The 19,495-nt window shown below is 33.7% G+C and overlaps 1 long non-coding RNA gene across 2 annotated transcripts; it reads right to left on the minus strand.

Moving 5' to 3' along the window:
• Positions 1–16,133: 16,133 nt before the first annotated feature.
• LOC145122834 (uncharacterized) lies at positions 16,134–18,660 on the minus strand. Of its 2 annotated transcripts, XR_013714754.1 has the most exons (7): positions 18,398–18,660; positions 18,150–18,287; positions 17,978–18,055; positions 17,810–17,865; positions 16,609–16,680; positions 16,463–16,519; positions 16,134–16,210 (listed from the first exon to the last, which is right to left on the minus strand). It is a non-coding gene; the product is annotated as an uncharacterized LOC145122834 (long non-coding RNA). The 2 variants fall into 2 exon arrangements; XR_013714753.1 differs by having other exon boundaries at positions 18,150–18,660.
• Between the last annotated feature and the right edge of the window lie 835 nt (positions 18,661–19,495).

Raw genomic sequence — 19,495 nt, forward strand, 5'->3', positions numbered from 1 at the left:
GATATTGTATGCATTGGACTTTGTTACGTTGGTAGCTTATTTTAATTTGTAAATTTAAATAGTTTCAAGATAAGTTACGAATTAATATGCTTTGTATGATGTTAATCAATATTATTGTGTTCTGTATTGCATTTTTAATTCATAAATAACAATTAGTTGCACAAAACATCCATAGAATAAGACTGATGACAATGTTGGTAAATATTCGTTGGTGGTGAATATGTTTCATGAGAGCCAAATTCACATGTATTCACTAGTAGTGAATATTGGATTAACCTAACCTCAACATGTCAATTCATGGATCGGCATCATTAAGTTAATCTTGAAAATGGTTGTAGCTATATATCCTTCGGCATGAGATATATATAGATTTTTTAATAGGGAAACTCCATAAAAGTCCTTATGATGTAACGTCCCAAAATTCAAAACCAATAATTTTTGTTTTTATATTAAATAAAACATCAACCAATCGTGTTTATCAAAACCAAAGGGAATTCATAATGTGTTCATAATCATCCAAAACACATCAGATTCGAATAAATGAAAAGTCATGGTGTGTGCGATGCGATCATCCCGAGCTCTTCCCCTTCGATCCGGAAGTAATCGCAAGCACGAAGCTTAGTGAGTTCCCCTAAATACCGCATACCATACATATCTTCCAGCTTAAGGTTTTTTTGGGTCTATTTCACCCTCGGGTCTATTTCACCCCCGAGTCTATTTCAACTCATACGTCGGCCCAAAGCCGTACCGGGTCTATTTCACCCCGAGTCTATTTTAACTCATATGTCAGCATAAGGTTGTATCGGGTCTTTTTCACCCCACATACATATAGCAAACAGACATACATGCATACAACACATACATCAGGAGTCACAGAGACTACAAGCACATAACATATCCTAATGTCCTACAGTCTAGTGAGCAAACTCACCTCAGTCTGATGTCAATCAAACAGATGATCGGGTTGTTGAACCGGAGAATCCCCGCACTAACCAATCAAATAAAACCCCCAATTAATAATTGGGTCATAAACCATAACCGAGAATCTAGTTCATTTGTCCAACACCCAGGGTAAAAGACCATTTTACCCTTTCCTCACTTGGCTCAATAACCGAGGCCCAAACATCAATGGCACTAAAAGCCCGGTAGTGGCCCAATTCCTAAAGGACGCCCACAACCCAATATGGGCCCAAATCTAAGAAGGCCTAAAGCCTAACAATGACCTAAATTCAGAAAGGATAGTGGCCCAAAAAATCCCAAAACCCTAATAGTCTGAAGATGGCCCAAAACACATGAGCCCACCGGTCGAGTACGCTAAACGTACCCCTAGTACACCCGATGTACTAGGTTGCTACACGGAGATGGGGATCCATACGCGTACGCGTAGCATATGCTTGCGTACGCCCGAGGTACACACCCATTAAGTTGTTTTTGCCGTTAATCACTTAATGCTTAAAACCAAATGTTCATATCACAGATCCAGACCTTGTGGAATGTCTTATCATATAAAGTCACTAACTTAGAGCCTTTTCATGGCTCAAATGAACTCAAACCCTAGATTTAGCATCCTACTTTCACCAAGTGGACATAAACATATGCATGGTTGATCCTCAACCATCAAGATGCTAACTTTATGGACTAGGGACCTCAGAAACATCAAGGGAAGCAACTCCTAACTTCTGGAGTGGAATAATCCCTCTAGGCAAATTGACCTTGAAAAGCTTCAAGATTTAAGTGATGAAGGAACCTCAAACACTAGCGCTCAACCCGAGGAGGAAACTCCTGTTGAACCAATTGACGAGTCCTTACCTCTGAGACGTTCCAGTAGAGTTAGAATGACACCTGAGTTTTATGGTTTCCATATTACTACATATGGTGATACATTTATCAGTGATAGTACACTGGTAAATTTGGATGAGCCTAATAACTACAAGGAAGCCATGGCGGGCCCCGAGTCTGCAAAATGGAAAAAGGCTATGGACAGCGAGATTCAGTCTATGTATGATAATCAAGTTTGGAACTTGGTTGACAATGCACCAGGTCGTAAGAAAGTCGGGTGCAAATGGATCTTCAAGAAGAAGACCGACATGGATGGGAAAGTACACACATATAATGCACGATTGGTTGCGAAGGGCTTTACTCAAACTCATGGAGTTGACTATGACGAGACCTTCTCACCAGTAGCGAAGATCAAATCTATAAGGGTTAAGCTAGCCATAGCTGCATTTCATGATTATGAAATATGGCAAATGGATGTCAAAACCGCTTTCCTTAATGGGAAGTTGGCTGAAGATGTTTACATTAGTCAGCCAGAGGGTTTTGTCAATGCAAAATACCCTAATAGAGTGTGTAAGCTTGAGAAATTCATATATGGATTGAAACAAACATCTCGCAGATGGAATCTTTGTTTCAATGAGAAAGTCAAAGAGTTTGGTTTTTCGAGAAGCGAGGATGAGTCCTGCGTATACGTTAAAGCTAGTGGCAGTACAATTAGCTTTCTAGTGTTGTATGTGGATGACATACTACTCATAGGAAACGACATCCCAACCTTGCAGGAGGTTAAGTCATGGCTTGGGAAGTGTTTTGCTATAAAAGACCTCGGGGAAGTTGCTTACATTCTAGGGATAAAGAACATGCGTTTGGAGTTCGCCGTAACAACATATGCTTTTTTGCTTTATAAAATAATATTTATACAAAAAAAACACATTTTCACATAAAAAAAACCTTCTTTTTTCTATATAAAATTAAAAAAAAAAAACATTTTTGTATACAAAATACCTATTTATAAAATATTTTTTTATTCTAAATAACTATTTGTGAAAACGTAGGTATATAAAATTGTGTGAAATACACTTGTGTAAAATACGTCATTATACCCATATATACCTTAAAAAAAACTTTTATGAAATAAATATTTATTAAGTACATAAAAACATTTTGTGTGCATATAAATTTAATATATAAATATATACAAATCCGTTTTTATATAAAAGATATATACAAATACGTGTGTGTATATATATATATATATATATATATATATATATATATATATATATATAACTATTTCATAGTAAATGTATTTGAATATATTTATGTATACAAACACGTTTTTATAAAATAAATTCTCTTGAATGACTAACTTATTATAAAAATATTTTCAGTTATAATAAATGTCAAAACGTATAACTCTTAATTCATGATCTTACAATATACGAGCAAAAACTCGAAACACCCATGGTAGACTAACATGAGAAACTTTTACAAGAATGGGCAACAATTAAATTCATACAACAACCACTTTACACTAACCATTTCCCTACAATAGAAAAATTTTAACCTTAAAGTCAGGCTTATTCATCTATAATTGAACTTCCATGGACTAAAAAGCGAGGAACTACATAAAAATTTAAAGGAGTTTTAGCTGTTTACACTATAATGAAATCCCAACACAAAAGACCATATCAATTTAATGGCATTCTCCTTCACTTTGAGAGATCGTGCAAAACTTTGGCTCTTTAGCATACCTCATAGATTCGTGAACACATAGATCAACATGGGTCGTCTCTTTCCCAAAAAGCACTTTTTTTAATTGAGAGCATGACATAATATCATCGATATTTATCAAGGCAAAAGGGAATCGTTTCATGCACATTAGGAAATATTTAAAGAAATGTGTATATATCTTGAAACTGCAATCAATACAGTATTTATTTAAAGGGTTTTTGACATAAAAGTCCTTAAGTTTGTCAAATTTTATCGGTTTTTCAATGTGACGATTTTTTATTCGTTAATGTCCAAAGTTTGTCAAGTTTCTTTTTCCCTTGTTACCTATAATAACAGGTTCCTAGGGATGAAACCTACAAAATTTGACAAACTTAAGAACCGTCAAATTTGGAAAACATAGTTAAGGTAAAAAAATAAAATATTTGTAAACTTAAGGTTTTTTTTTTTTTTTTCAAATTTGATTTCATATTTAAGGTTTTTTTTTCAAATTTGTAAACTTAACGACAAAAATGAAAAAAAAAAACTTTGCAAATTTTAGGCTTTAACACACTTAAAATCGTGGTTGGGACAAAACCTTCACATTTTGACAAACTTAAAAACTTTTATGTCAAGAGCCCTTATATAAATGTCAAGAGCCCTTATATAAATGGCTCACGGACGAAGTCTCACATGCTTAAGAGGCTCCATTTACAAATAATCTTATATATCAATCCATTTTCTATCGACAATTTGTATAATAAATTACGATTTTACTAAATAAAGTTTTCCTTAGAATAGAAGTAAATAGATCATAATTTGAGCCAATTGCATAGGTTATAACTTAAAGCTAACTAGATTGGTAACCCCCGCTTCGCGGGGGGCAGAGGGACCATATATGTTCCTATGATATCGGTTGTAACCTTTGTTCAAGATATTTCGTATCTATTTAAGAATCTGTTAATAGAGCAGATAATTATATTAGGGAATAAGGATCAAAAGATATCATTCATTAGAATTAGTGGTAACAGATAAATATATTAGGTGATAAAGATCAAAAGATATCATTCATTAGTTGATATTCGATTACAAAAGTGTTCATTCATTAAGGGATGACTACTGGACATTTGATTACAAAAGAGTTGGTGTGGTATGCTTCGTCATGGGGCTTGGTGGTCGTGAATGATTTTCTTGCAGATGTCTGTTGCTGCACTCATGTTCTCCTGCATCGCTTGGAACATGTCGAGCATGAGCACGGTGTCTTGGTCGAGGTTGTTGATGAAGGATTCGGTGATGACAACGTGCCTGTAGCATTTCCACTGGAGCTTCTTTTATCATATTCTTGTTGGATTAATGTCTAAGTCCATAACTATATTTGGTATGTACTTGACCCGACCCGACATGGTCCATTTGGGTTGCACTTCACCGGCACAATTTATATGGATAGTCTTTTGAGAATAGTATATTTATGATTTATATTAATATATTATAAGTTCTAATATATTAATATGGAATCATATTATTTAATTAGTATTGATCAAGAATTAATTTAGAATTAATTAAGTGATCAAAAAGAACTAATTAAATATGGACTCTTATATATATGGAATGAGCCAAGTTCATTTAGGTTGGGCTAAGCTTTCATGGATGGTCCATGGAGCTTTTAACCCATGGATCCTATGTAAATGAAAGGTCATGGGTATTAGGGTTTACATGGATGTAACCCTAATCCTCCATAATATATAAAGGGGTCCTTGGCTCACAAAATTGGCACAAGTGTGTGAAAAAAAGTATGGGCTGATTTTAGTGTGCATACATATTCTCTCAAGTTCTTCCAAGGTGTTTTGGTGATTTGTGATTCCATTTGAGGCTTCCACACTATTGGGGCTAAGCTCTTAAAGCTTGAAGACATCAAGCTACATCAAAAGGTATGTCATCTAACTAGAACTTTGTAGTATAGGTGCTTCATAATATGCTAGTTAGGATGAAACCTTGGAATAGTTAATATTTGCATGTATAATAGAGAAAACATAGATCCAAGGTTTATAGGGTTGCATGTACACCATAGGAGTGTTAGAATGCTCAAAACCCAACAGTGGTATCAAAGCCATGGGTTGTTTTCTGTTATATTGATGCAAATGTTTTATTTTCAAGTTGAAAAAAAAAGAAAAAAAAAACCATGACGTTTGTCAAATTTTAAGATAATTACTTGTTTTGTGAAAAAACGAATTATTTGTAAAATTTGAATCATTTGTTATATGAGTTGAATTAGGTCAAATTTAGTAAAAGATAAAATGATATGATTATTTTATTAGTTTTAAAAGTTTGATCTAAATGTTTTAAGGAGTTACATATTTTGTCATAAAATTCTGGAGCTCAAAAGTTTTTTTTAAAGTTGTGATCTTAAGGGTTTTTGAAACTTCCATAAGTTATGGATATGAAAGTTTTTTTTTAAAAAAAAATTGATTCAAAGTTTTTATGGAGTTACAAAATTTGGTGTTAATGTTTTAAAGAATTCCATAACTTATTCTTAAGTTATGGAACATGGAAAGTTTCATCATAAAACACCATTAATTCCATAAGTTATGGAATCCAAAGGTTTTCAAGAATTACAAAACTTGTCCTCAAGTTTTGGAATTTGAGAAAAGTTTTTTATGAAAAAAAGAATTGAATTCTAAAACTCTTGGGTTCATAACTTAAACAATTAATTAAATGGTTTTAATTTTGAGTTTAATAATTGGAATTATGATGTTTTGTTGAATAGTTCAAATTAACTCTTATGGACTTTATTAATAGTTAATTAAAGTGTTTAATTAAAAGAGTATTATTAATCCATAAATATATGGTTTGAGTTTAATTAAATTAAAAGTCTAGTTTAATTAATAGATTAAACCACCAAGTATTTTAAATGTCTAAAATACACCCTTATACTATTATAATATTAAAAGTTTAATATATTATATGTATAAGGGCAAGTCGTCTTACCATTAGTAGGCCTCATTCACGAAGCCGGTCTATAAGGGGGTATAAGGTTACTGCCTATAAAATGGCAGTTTAATGGGTGTCCACTCTCACTCACCGCTTCCTTGACCGGTGGAGGGTCGTTAGCCGAACAGGTAGGACAAGGACTATAATTCTCCCTTCATTATAAGTATAATGATAAATACTAAGAAACTAAACACTTATAAATTCCCAATCTTAGTTACTTAAGAAAATGTGAATAAGGTGCTAATCCATGAAATTACACTTTGCACTTTGTTTAAGCTGTTAGTGGAGCGTGTGTGGTTAACCAGCACACTAACCTGGACTTAACAAGGTAGGCAAAGGGTAACTTAATGTTTATCATAGTATCGTTGGAGCGTGTGTGGTTAACCGGCACATCGATTGAGGGGTAAATATTAAGGGTACCAAGTATATTTGCATGGTTACTTCACACCTTGTTTTGTGATCCTCGGCATCCCAGTCACAAAACTTGAAGGGCACACTCGAGATTGAAACATGTCATTGAAAAGTTCAATGAATCTCAAAAGAGTCTAGGAGTTTCAAAAACCAATTAAAACCTAATAATACATTTCGTTTATCTTGGTGGAAATTGGTGAATCGTCATTCACCTACCTTCAAATATTTTATAGCTTGGATTACGACATCCCTCTTCCAAGTTATAAAATAGTTTGTTCGGTCCTAGCCTTAATATATCATATTGGGTGTTATATTAAGGACTTAAATCAACTTTACGTGAATTTCTCCCATTGTTGATGTCTGGTTTAGACAACAATGATCTTCCCAAACCAAGCTTTCCTAATGAATATGACTTCCCGAGTTTGGCTCATGGAAGTCATACTTCTCTTCCTCCACCTCCTCCAATTATTCTCCCTAACCCACAAGTTCAAGGTCACTCAAGCCCTAATGGCAAGCAAGGTCTATGTGTGATCACATCTTAGAGATGAAGTCACATATTGACAAGCCGGGAGAGTTGGGTGTCAAAGTCTTGAGAAAGTTGGATGTTCAATCACTTTCTAAGTCACATAGTGAATTCCTTTGGGACTACTATGAAACAGACTATGACATGAACCTTAATGATCATATCTATTTGCTTGGTGCTGCTGAATCAGCAATGATTTGGAACGATAGTAAAGCAAATTTGATTAGAAGATCAACTTCCCAAAAACTTTATGGACAGTGACAATGGTGACACTAGAAATCCAGAAAAAGCATTCTCTTCCCAATGGAAAGGGATTGGCCATAGTCAACCCGGTTGACCAAATGGTAAAGAGAAAGGCTAAGTCTGAGATAGTCCCATTACCAAAGGGTCCATATGTTTATTTTGCCAAAGGAAGGGGCGTTGATTGCAAAGCTGCCAAATTTACCTAAGGATGTTAAAGTCAATAAGTTTGACTCTACATCAGGTAGAGCCCATTATCTAACTATGTTAAGTTTTATTCTGAGATCCTCATTACATGATGTGACTGGGTCACATGTTGATGTTTTAAGAATCAAATAATAGAGAGAAATCTTAAAGGAAGTATATGTTGATTCTGATCGCGAAGGTGGATTTCGATCGCATCATAATTTTGAGCAGTTGCTTAAGAAGTTATGATATATTGCTAAAGAATAGATAACAACAATTTTCCATATGGATTGTAAGGATAAGTTTTTCCGCAAAGTTTTAAAATAAAAGAAAATTGTTTAATTTTATTTATTTGAAGTATCCTTACAATGGCATTTGTGGAAATTGTTGCTTATATGATTCCACTGACAGCAATATTGGAAAATGGATTTGATTCTTTCATTTGTGGTAGTGTCTAAATTTACCAAATCAGGAAAGTTCCTCATCGCCCAAGTTTCAATTGGACCGAAACTTGGAATCATGCAAGTTGAATAGTATGATGAATGAGAACTTTCAAGCATTGGAAAATCAAGACTAATTACTTGTTCACATGGATGTGTGAGTCAAGTGAAGGACTAAAGGGATCGAGTACACATTCTTGTGCACTGGTCATGTCCACCACAAAGCTCGTTAAGACTATTTGATTTACTAAAGTTTAGTATATATGGTTATACTTACAAGTTTAAGTATAATTCTGAAACATTGGAAAAGTCTCAATGTATGGCAGAACGAATGGGAAGAATCAAATTAGGCAGAAAGATAAAAGTTTCTCAAATCTGAAAAGATGGGAGAGTACTTTAGTATCATGTTTGTGATCATCTTAATGATTTAGAAATCATATCACAATTAGTCCTCTAAAGGTCATCTTAGTGCATTCTTATAACTAAGAAGAGGAGTCATGAATTGTTGAAATGGTTAGATCAGGAAGATGAGTCATACTTCGTTCCAAAACAATTCTTAGAGTCATACTCCAAGATTGTAACTTGAGTGACATATCTTAAAGAAAGGTTTAAAACACTTGTCAAATGTAAGAGTAAAAGTGTCCTACTCTTGTACATTTGAAATTGGTAAGTTGTGATGTTTTGGATAAAACAAAGACCAACTAAGGCCAATTGTGTGAAGTGTTTGTCTTGATAAAGAATCTGCACTATCTCTTGAATATTTGGCAAGATAGTCTTATATGTCAAGAGGATAGTGGGAGTCTTAAAGATCCTAAAAAGAATTTCAAGAACTAATCAAGAATAAAACCTGAGGTTCTTCACTAGCACACGACTTGAGGTTTATAACCTATCGTGTTGACATATTCTGTGCCCATTCCAGTTAAAGTTGGCTTTGCATAGGAGTTCTGAAAGTTCTCAATTGGTTGCATAACAACTTGGAAGCAATGGCAGGCCCTGTACTGCCAGGTGGCAAGAAGTTAAGATTGCATAAGTTCAGTCCATATGAGTTTGGATTTGTCATTATCCTTGTCTTGTGACTATGGTTTTTACGATTTACATGGATAAGAACACATACACCATAAAATCTAAGGGTCATAAGGTTTCTCTCCGATTCATGAAAATGATGGTGAGGAAACACTTCCACCAAGTAGATTTGAAGCAGATGGCTAAAGGTCTAAACAATTGAGACTATGATTATGGCATCCCTTTTCATAGTTCTGAAATTGTTTAGACACACATGCATGCTATCTAAGGAAAGGTGTATGATTTTGATAAAGTTTTATCAAAGCATCTCGTATCAGAAATCTGAACTTTGGTAAGAAAGTCAATAAAGTATTGATTTCTAGAAGTCCAGCTGATTTCTGAGTACATGTCAAAGCTAGTGGGAGCATAAGTGTTATGCTAATAATCATCATGTTAGTGGGAGCATGATAATTATTGTTAGTGTTGCAAGTTAGCAATGTTAATTATAGAAAACAAAAGTTTCAATTCGTGAGGCTGCAGGGATTGAAAAAGTTGTTTTGCTATAATTAAGGGAGAGGATATACTTCATTTCAGTTCTAAAGGCTTAGATTGAGACCTTAATCATCTTTAGTCAAGAATATATATATGAATTTCATGTTGGCTTGGTTCAACTTAAGGAAATTCTATATATTGCGTTCTCAAAATTCGATTATGATTACGGCATCCCTCTTCATAGTCAAATTTTGAAAACATGGCAAATAAAAATATTGTAGCAAAAGACTGATCTAGAATCATGTCTTTATGTGAGACATCATGAATCGTGTACCATTTGCTTTGGGTACATGATCGATTGCATGTGCTATAATATTTGTCATTTCTAAATTTTTCCAAATGCCCAGAGGCATTAAGAAGGGAAAAGGTCTAGAATTGGATATGACTAAAATGATTAAGCAATTGTCGAGGACAATCTGAGGTTTACCAAAGATTGGTTGCTCAGGGACAGTTGGAAATATAGTGCTAATTTTGGAAGGACCATATTGACATATTCTGAAAAGAGGCATCTCTTATTCAGAAGTGATAGTCAAAATGAGAATATGGAGTTGTCTCCATAGGTGGAAGTTATCTGTGTAAGATTAGAAAACTTAATGCAAGAAGCATGTCCAAAGCAATGTACTTTGAATATGAGACTTAGTTTCCATGGAGTTGATCTCCATTGGAATACCTTATAATGACTGTTGACAAGTCTTTATGGCTTTGTACATATTCATTACAGGAGGGTCAGTGCATATAAGTTTAAAATCTAAACAGATTTCGATAAATGATAGGAATTTGAAATTCTCACATTTTTCGATAAGGATTTGGGAGTGTGAAATTAGAATCATTGAAATTATGTTCAATTGGTTTATTTCACAAAGTAAGGATCATAGACAAACATAGAGTGCATACTTGGTGTATGGCAAAGCTATTGTTTAAGAAAAACATAGTGTACATGCTTGGAGCATGGGACAACTAGTGTTTTTAATTCAAGTATAAAGTTGATAAAACCGAAACAATGAATAATGAGTAATCAGTATGGTGATAAATAAAAGTGTTTATTTATATTCATAGGGTTTGATACCATATTTGATTCATTTATTCTTGTGTTTCACTTTGCATGTTTTGACTTCCAGAATAACTAAGTCGCTCTTCCTGAATGATTAAGTTATTCAAACCATCCACAGTCGGTCATATGTTGGAAGTAGATATGAATCAAGACTGTCATGGGTTGGTTTGTAGAGGTCCAAGTTGGTGGACAAAGTGGTGCTACAACACTCATGAGTGCTCATAAGTTCTAAGTATTGGATTCAACCCGCGCTCATTTGAATCACTTCATGGATTTTATCACGAGTGATCATGAGACGATAATATCTTATATTCTTCAAACCTAGAGATATGAGTTGTTACTATGAGTTGGTTATACATTGATTGCACGAAAACGCATTTGGTAACTCGATGTTATAAAACATGCCTTTGTGTATGATTCAACAAGTAGTAGAACAAGCCATATGAGTCGAAGTTTATCCATTCCTTTTACCTTCGGGATAAAAGCGATATATGTGGGCCCCTCGATGATTTAGCGATGACACATGTGAGTGCTTGGCCAAGCCAGGACTGATTTAATTGTTCAATCAGTCAGTCATCATAAATCGAAAATCGGGAAACAACAAATGGACAGAGAGAATGATTATAATCCATGTCTCAGTCCATATAATATCTAGAATGGAGGAATATATGATCTCTTATCTAATGGACAAGTCATTGACAAGGTCAGAGTTCGACAGCGGCTTTAAGAGCTACGATTGCCAGTTAGGTTTTGAAGTCATACTCAATAATAGTTGTAGACTTATCCAAGTGGGAGACTGTTGGATTAATGTCTAAGTTCATAACTATATTTGGTATGTACTTGACCCGACCCGGCATGGTCCATTTGGGTTGCACTTCACCGACACAATTTATATGGATAGTCTTTTGAGAATAGTATATTTATGATTTATATTAATATATTATAAGTTCTAATATATTAATATGGAATCATATTATTTAATTAGTATTGATCAAGAATTAATTTAGAATTAATTAAGTGATAAAAAAGAACTAATTAAATATGGACTCTTATATATATGGAATGGGCCAAGTTCATTTAGGTTGGGCTAAGCTTTCATGGATGGTCCATGGAGCTTTTAACCCATGGATCCTATGTAAATGAAAGGTCATGGGTATTAGGGTTTACATGGATGTAACCCTAATCCTCCATAATATATAAAGGGGTCCTTGGCTCACAAAATTGGCACAAGTGTGTGAAAAAAAGTATGGGCCGATTTTAGTGTGCATACATATTCTCTCAAGTTCTTCCAAGGTGTTTTGGTGATTTGTGATTCCATTTGAGGCTTCCACACTATTGGGGCTAAGCTCTTAAAGCTTGAAGACATCAAGCTACATCAAAAGGTATGTCATCTAACTAGAACTTTGTAGTATAGGTGCTTCATAATATGCTAGTTAGGATGAAACCTTGGAATAGTTAATATTTGCATGTATAATAGAGAAAACATAGATCCAAGGTTTATAGGGTTGCATGTACACCATAGGAGTGTTAGAATGCTCAAAACCCAACACTTCTGCCTTGCTTCGTTGATGCTGGTGTATGTGTTTTGGACCATGGCCAATGATTCCTTCATTGTCTCCAACTGGTTTTGCAGAAAGAACCGCACTGCCAGCTCTACAGCAATGAGTGTACCTTGCGTGAGCAGCTGTAGAAATATTAAGAGCCCTCTCCACACAGCAGAAAAACGCACCACAATACTCACATATCCAACTACAATCACCACAATCAACGTACTGGGGAAGCACAGGGAGTCCATCAAGACGCCGCCACTTCCGTCGACCACCAATAGGAACAGCAGCAGACGACGAAGCACCGTCATTACGGGTCCGCTTCGACAGAACCGACATGACATAGATACACGACGACACAACGGAAATAAAGCAAGCAAAAAAACTACAATAGAGGAAAGATAAGAAGAACAAAAGACAAATTTTACCTTACAGAAACGAAGAGTGAGGTCGAGAAACGAAAGCAGATGACCACCAAGAAAGAGAAACACAGGGGAAAACAAAAGGAAGTTCAGCAATTGAAAACCAAATTAACAGGAAGAAGACACATGCAAATCGGTAGAAATTGACACGTAGCTGGGAACACATTAAAAAAACAATAAATTGACCACTTTTCACCGATTACGAAGAACATAAAGAAGAGAGTCGGTGCAAGAAGAAAATAAGAAAAGTGACTAAAGTGGGAAATTAAGCAAAATAGAGGGACACAAAGTTAATATAACTTGAGGGACCGCTTTTGACAAAATAAGGGAACGAATACTGTTACAATCTTTCATAATGTATTTTGGTTTTTTGGTAATGAAATTAGAAGAAATTGCAAAAAAAAAAAGGAAAAAATAGGTATAAATGCAAACTGCATTGCTATTTAGTGCATTTTACCCCTAAAATGGAAAATACACCTAATGGCAATGTAGTTGGGTTTTTGGAAAACAAAAATCAAAAGAAATAATATGAATAGCAGGGAAAGAAACGTTTAAATTCATAGTACACTATCGAGATATTTGAGCCCAACTTTAGCTCATATGAAATATTACAAAAAAAAAAAAAAAAAAAAACTGATTATGATACTCTAATGAAGACAAAAAATCATTTATTTATATTTTTCTTACCAAAAAATAAAGAAAATGATACTTACAGGTACATCTTAAGACTTGTAGTGTATGTCAGTTTCTAAAATAGTGGACCGGGAGTCTGCCAAAAAATTTAAAAAAAAAAACATGTTTAAAATGGGATTTATGTCATAATTTGGCAACCAAAAAAAAAGTATTTAGTTTAAAATGAAAATATTAGGAAATCATAATATTTGGAAAGGAAAATGATAATAATCATGAAGAAAAATAGAATATAACCTCAAGAATTAATTAAATCTTCTTTATACCGGTCGAATTATAGTTGTGGTGATTGCATGCCAACTGTACCAGCATAAAATTGCATCAACAACATAAAACACAACATGTATGAGATCATATATTCCTAAAATAATCATAGAAATGCAGTAAGAATATAGATGCTCTGTTGCGACCCTTGGTCAGATGAAGAAGAGGTACACCAGCCTTACAATTCTTAACTTTTTCGCAGTTGCCCATACTCGAACAACCAGCTAAATCATTATGGCAAACCCTCCCTTCCCTTGCAACTGCTTCAAAATCTAACATGATTGCCACAGGAGCAGTTGTTGACACCAGAATATTAGACGATAGATTTCTCATCCAACACGCTAGATCACAAATTGGCTGGTAAAAACAAACCTTTTAAGGATAAGATAACAAACTTGTTAAATTTTCAGAAAAACTGACACAAATACTTGGGAAAAAATAGCATACATCTATAAAAACTTTCTTGCTTCTTGCTTTCAAAAGACTGTCTGAGGGAGGTGGGGGGTCAATTTCAAAGAGGAACAGATTAACAAAAAAAATAAAAGATTTTGGTCCTATATTTTCCTGTCAAATGGACCATTTCCCTTAACTACAGACCTGAAAGCCTTCAATGAAGTCAAAATACCATGAATACTTATGTTATCTGTTACCATTGGCAACAGATGTGTGAAAATGTTTTAACGATGATATAACATTTTAATAAATTCCTAGTACCAATCATATAAGTTGAAAATAAGTCTTATACCCCTTACAATTATATGGGGGAAGCGTAATATCAGGTTAGGGTAATAGCATTTTTTGTGACCTGCTCAAAATCAACTTTTTTTTGTTTATGTTAATGACAATATTCGCCCATATATTATCGAATACCTGCAGAAATGGTAGACGGTCCCAATATTATTAGTTATAACTTATAAATGTCCACAAATGCAAGACTCAACAGAAAATGATTTTTAAGATTAAGAAAGAAGCAATATGTTACCTGAAAAGTATGAAAAGTAAGAAAAAGATGAAGCTTCTGCAGTTGTGCTTCACTGTTATATGTTTTTAAACTTGAAACCTAACTAAATTGTTTAAAAAATATGCTAACATTGAATAAAACGGAATAAAAATTCAAATTTTATAATAAAATGAAAAAAGTGGAGTAAACATTTACCTTCATGCATCGACAATCACCAACAACCCCTTCAAATTGGGTGATGGAGAAATCAATCGTTCATTGTGGGGAAATCATCAACAAAGGCCCTGTCACAATTAGAAAAATTAACTTCAGTAAAATGGATGTCGATGTACGAAAGAGCAAAACGATGCAGTAGAAATTCCATGAAATCTTAGATCGAGGAAGCGATGTTATTTTGATGATACCTTGCGGAAGAACTGGCAGGTGAAGGTTGACAAAAGAGAACTCGGAGGTCTTTCAGATTCTTGGATAATTGTCCGATCCATGCCATTTTCAATCTCCGGTTTAACTGGAAACAGTGGTTGCGTCGCAAGAGTAGATTTTGTGTATGCCTTTGTTTAAGTGAGCAGCTTTATCAGAAGCACAAAGTAGCATGTTGAATTGAATTGAGATAATCTAGTAAAGGAAGATAAACAATGTCATCTAATTACATAAGTAAAGAAATCTAAATAATTATTTCTTACAATAAATGAGGAAAATAAAGAAATGGTATCACAAATTGAACTTTATTGCCATGTATGGCAGCGGCCGGAAAACCAATCCGGAAAATATAGACCGTTGCTTTTTGTCCGTTAATGTGAGGGTAATTTGGTCTTTTCAGGTAGTAGGGACTGAATTTGTGACCACGGGTAAACCATATGGACCATTTATGTAATTTTGGCGGTGGTGGTGGTCGTGATGGCAGATGGTGGGTGGCTTTATGGTATTGGGCTAATAATGATATTAGTAATGTCAATTGACACCCAAGAGTCTCTATTCTTTTTCTGGTCAGATGTAGAAACATCAACACACCCTACTTCATAGGAATCTTGGGACGTACAGCTCCTTGTCATTGTTATGACATTACAAATTTACCTCTTGTTTTCCATATGAATGTCCCACCAGCCACTAACACCCGCATTTGTTTGCAAAAAACAATTGGTTCATTTATTTGTGCATATTACACCATTCTACTTTAAAAAATCTACCTTATAAAATTTACACTCATATAAATTGGTAGATTTTTCAAAATATCCAAAGCAAGGGTATGTGGGGGCTGTAGTCTAGCATACCCTTCCCCACAAATTTTTTTTAACCAAAGTTAACCTTAGTGTGAAATCTACAATACGAATGATTTGTTAATAACTTGTATGGATTTATTTAAAACACCTAGTAAATCAGCAATTTACTTTGGGTTCCGCATCTTCTACTACATATTCATCTTCAATATCAGCATCATCGTTGAATTCCTCTAAATTGCATGATAAGATGAGAAAAGACTGAAATGATGCCTCAATACGAAAAAGAATAAAACTATAGTATTATAATAGAAACAATGAAAGTAAGATGCTATTATAGTAGAGACAATGAAAGTAAGATGCCGAATAACTACATGTTTTGAAATTTGAACTACAATCACTATAAGTTAATCAAAAGCCAAATTCAATGAAATACATTTCATATTTTTAAGTAGATCAAATTCTTTTGGTTTGCAATAACTTACTTGTAATCATGCCTGCCCATCAAAGTGGTTCTCGTAGGTAAGTGTAACCTCTATGTCCTAAAATATTGTGGAGATTAGGGTTAGTTAAATGCATGAAAGAGCAATGTAGTTTCTTTGAGTTGCTTATCGTAGTCATATAAATATACCTTAAAATATCATTCACCAAAGTTGCCATCTTAAGTATTTCTAAGGGTTAGTAGTCTCCATATTACTTCCCTCTGCAATAACAAATTTTATGACAGAATTAGATATGGAATATAACAAATTTGCATTTGAAAATTTGTACGATAAAAGAGGTTGAGCTAAAACTGTTTTTCAATATATATATATATATATATATATATATATATATATATATATATATATATATATATATATATATATATATTAAAAATCTGAAGCAGACTCTAACTACTTATGGGAACCGTAAAAAGAATAAGCATCTTAAATTCACAAAACACCACTTTCATGACAGCTATATAACTAATTCATATGTACACGCTTTGTTAATTTCTTCTTCTGTTATTGGCACTATATTTTTACACTATTGTCCACCATAATAAGAAATGGAAATTAAAAAGCAATACTTCTTCATTTGAGGAAGCTACAAAAGGTTTAGCTTATTGTAGGTAACTATGAACTTTATCACTTCTTAGCTACACACAAATTTTATTCGGCATGTAAAAATGAAAATCCAACATTAATTAATTAATAAAATCATATATCATAGTCAACAAATGTATCTATATTTTATTTTTGTTGTTAGAATTAATTTTGTGTTCAATAGTAAAGTATCTTGTAATAATTATAAATTCATAATATGTTTTTATTTTTAGTATTTATTTTGCAAAGAGCATGTAAATTTTGATGTTGATGGTGTATTGAAGCTATTATTTTTTCAATATTTTGAGATTGAAAACATTTTTTCAGTTTTGCAAGCAATTATTGTTATATTAGGGAGCGGGTTCAAGCATTCAACAGATCAACATATGTTTTCTTATTTTTACACGTCTTTAATTTATATTTACTCCTCTTACTTTGAGTTATGTTTATTATAGACTTAAGTGTCGATATTTATAGGAAAAGATTTGAGTGAAGTAAAATATAGATGTTTGCTATTTGGATTTAACAGAAATTTAATCCAATTAAACAGAAAACTGATTAAACCGAACCTTATTCGGTTCGGTTTTGGTTAATAACCAAAAAACAATAATATACAAAAATTTCTTAAGATGTATTAAATAAATGATGTTCATTGGTAGTACACAAAACACCCTGGATAGAAGTTCTTTGTAGTTAAAGAACTTCAACATATTTCAAAATTGTCATCTATGGTTTAGAAGTTACCTTCACATGTTAGCCAAAAAATAAAATCAGAAGTTGGCCTTGACCTCAATGTGGACCTGTAATGGTTAAAGGGAAGAGGAATATCAACAATTTGAAGAATATCCCCATCTTTATGTTTGCATGTAGTATATTCAAGTATTCAATCCTTGTTAATCAGTGTTTTCTTACAGTCGATGGTAACACCAAAAGAGGTCGTTGGAACCCATTGAAGCTCGAATACCCGCATGATTTCATACACATCACCACCTGAGTCATAAATTGAGTTAGAAAATGTAACTGAAATTGGATTTGAAATAAAAACCGACACAATAGTTTGTTTACTAATTCTCATTCTAATCACCCGAATACAGTATCGTCAATCTTTGGACTTTCTATAACTCTTCTTGTTATTCAAACTATCTGATTATACACAAATGACGTATCTTGAATTTTAAAACCCTTGACCAGAAGCTCTTCCTTGTCCTCAATATCGAGCAATCTGAAACATTTAAAAAATCTAATTTAAAATATAAAATTATTAAGTATACCATCCCACCTAAATTGAGAATTGAATAGCATGATCAACCGATAACCAAAAGCAAGTTGTACGGTTGCAAGTTTTTGGCACCGCGCTCCGTCAATGTCTATTTTCCATGTGAAGGTGAAGGAGACGTATGGGTTCGTCCTGACCTTGAGGAAGTATCGATGAGGTTGGTTTCATGGATTTGAGAGGCAATAAAGTGACGGTGAGCGGCGACAACAGGAGTCTATCCAGTAGTTGAGGCGGTGGAATAACTCTGAAATTCGATCCAAGTCTTGCATTTTAGAACATAATAGAATCAGGAAGAAGGCAGAGAAGAATGGATGATAAAATGGGATGCATACATCCAACTTCCTACAAAAGAGAAAACAGAGTTTAAATATAATCAAAAACCAAATACTAATCGTTCATTTTTAGGTTGTATTATGATGGCAGAAACTTAATCAAATAAAGTCACTAAATTGAAACTAACCATTTAACTGATAAATAGCCAGACCATTCTATTCAAGTACTTGCACAGATGTTGATCATCATGAACAGTAAATAAAGATTATAGGGAAGACCTTCCCTGATACATTAACATATTACATATACAATACCAAAAGTCAAAACACATTAATGAAGGAAATATTTGAATGATATAAGAATCAATACTCACCTAAAACACCAGCACACACTTGTATGGATCCGACCTTTTCCAAAATCTGATTCACATACTGGTCCCTACCAATGAAAAATGTAAAAAAAACCTAAAATTTCAGTGTTGGATTCTAAGCATTTTAACAAACAGTTGGCGGGTATAGGAAGTAACCAAAGTTAATTTACCTCAGCAAGCCGTAGGAATCTTCTTTGGGTTCGAAATTACAAAAAATATGTTGTCTTCTTTCTGTGGCTGTGAAATATAAACAAAGACAAAGAATCGTAGGTATGTGCATCTGATAACGCAAAGAAAAGAAAGAGATAAAGACAAAGCATGAAACCTAAAAGAGGATAAGTTAAAGCGGAGCAACCCAATACAAACCTAAACCACGGGAAATACGACAAAATAGAAGAACATAAAACAAAGAAAAGAAGAAAGTCGGAAGAAGACCTACGAAGATGGTTGTCGTCGACGCCGGCAGCTGCGTCGCACGCCCTTGAATGATGACACAATTTTGTTTCGTCCT

The sequence above is a fragment of the Lactuca virosa genome, chromosome 6 (assembly GCF_052849685.1).
Source record: "Lactuca virosa cultivar CGN04683 chromosome 6, Lactuca_virosa_CGN04683_v6, whole genome shotgun sequence".
NCBI classification, from domain to species: Eukaryota; Viridiplantae; Streptophyta; class Magnoliopsida; order Asterales; family Asteraceae; genus Lactuca; species Lactuca virosa.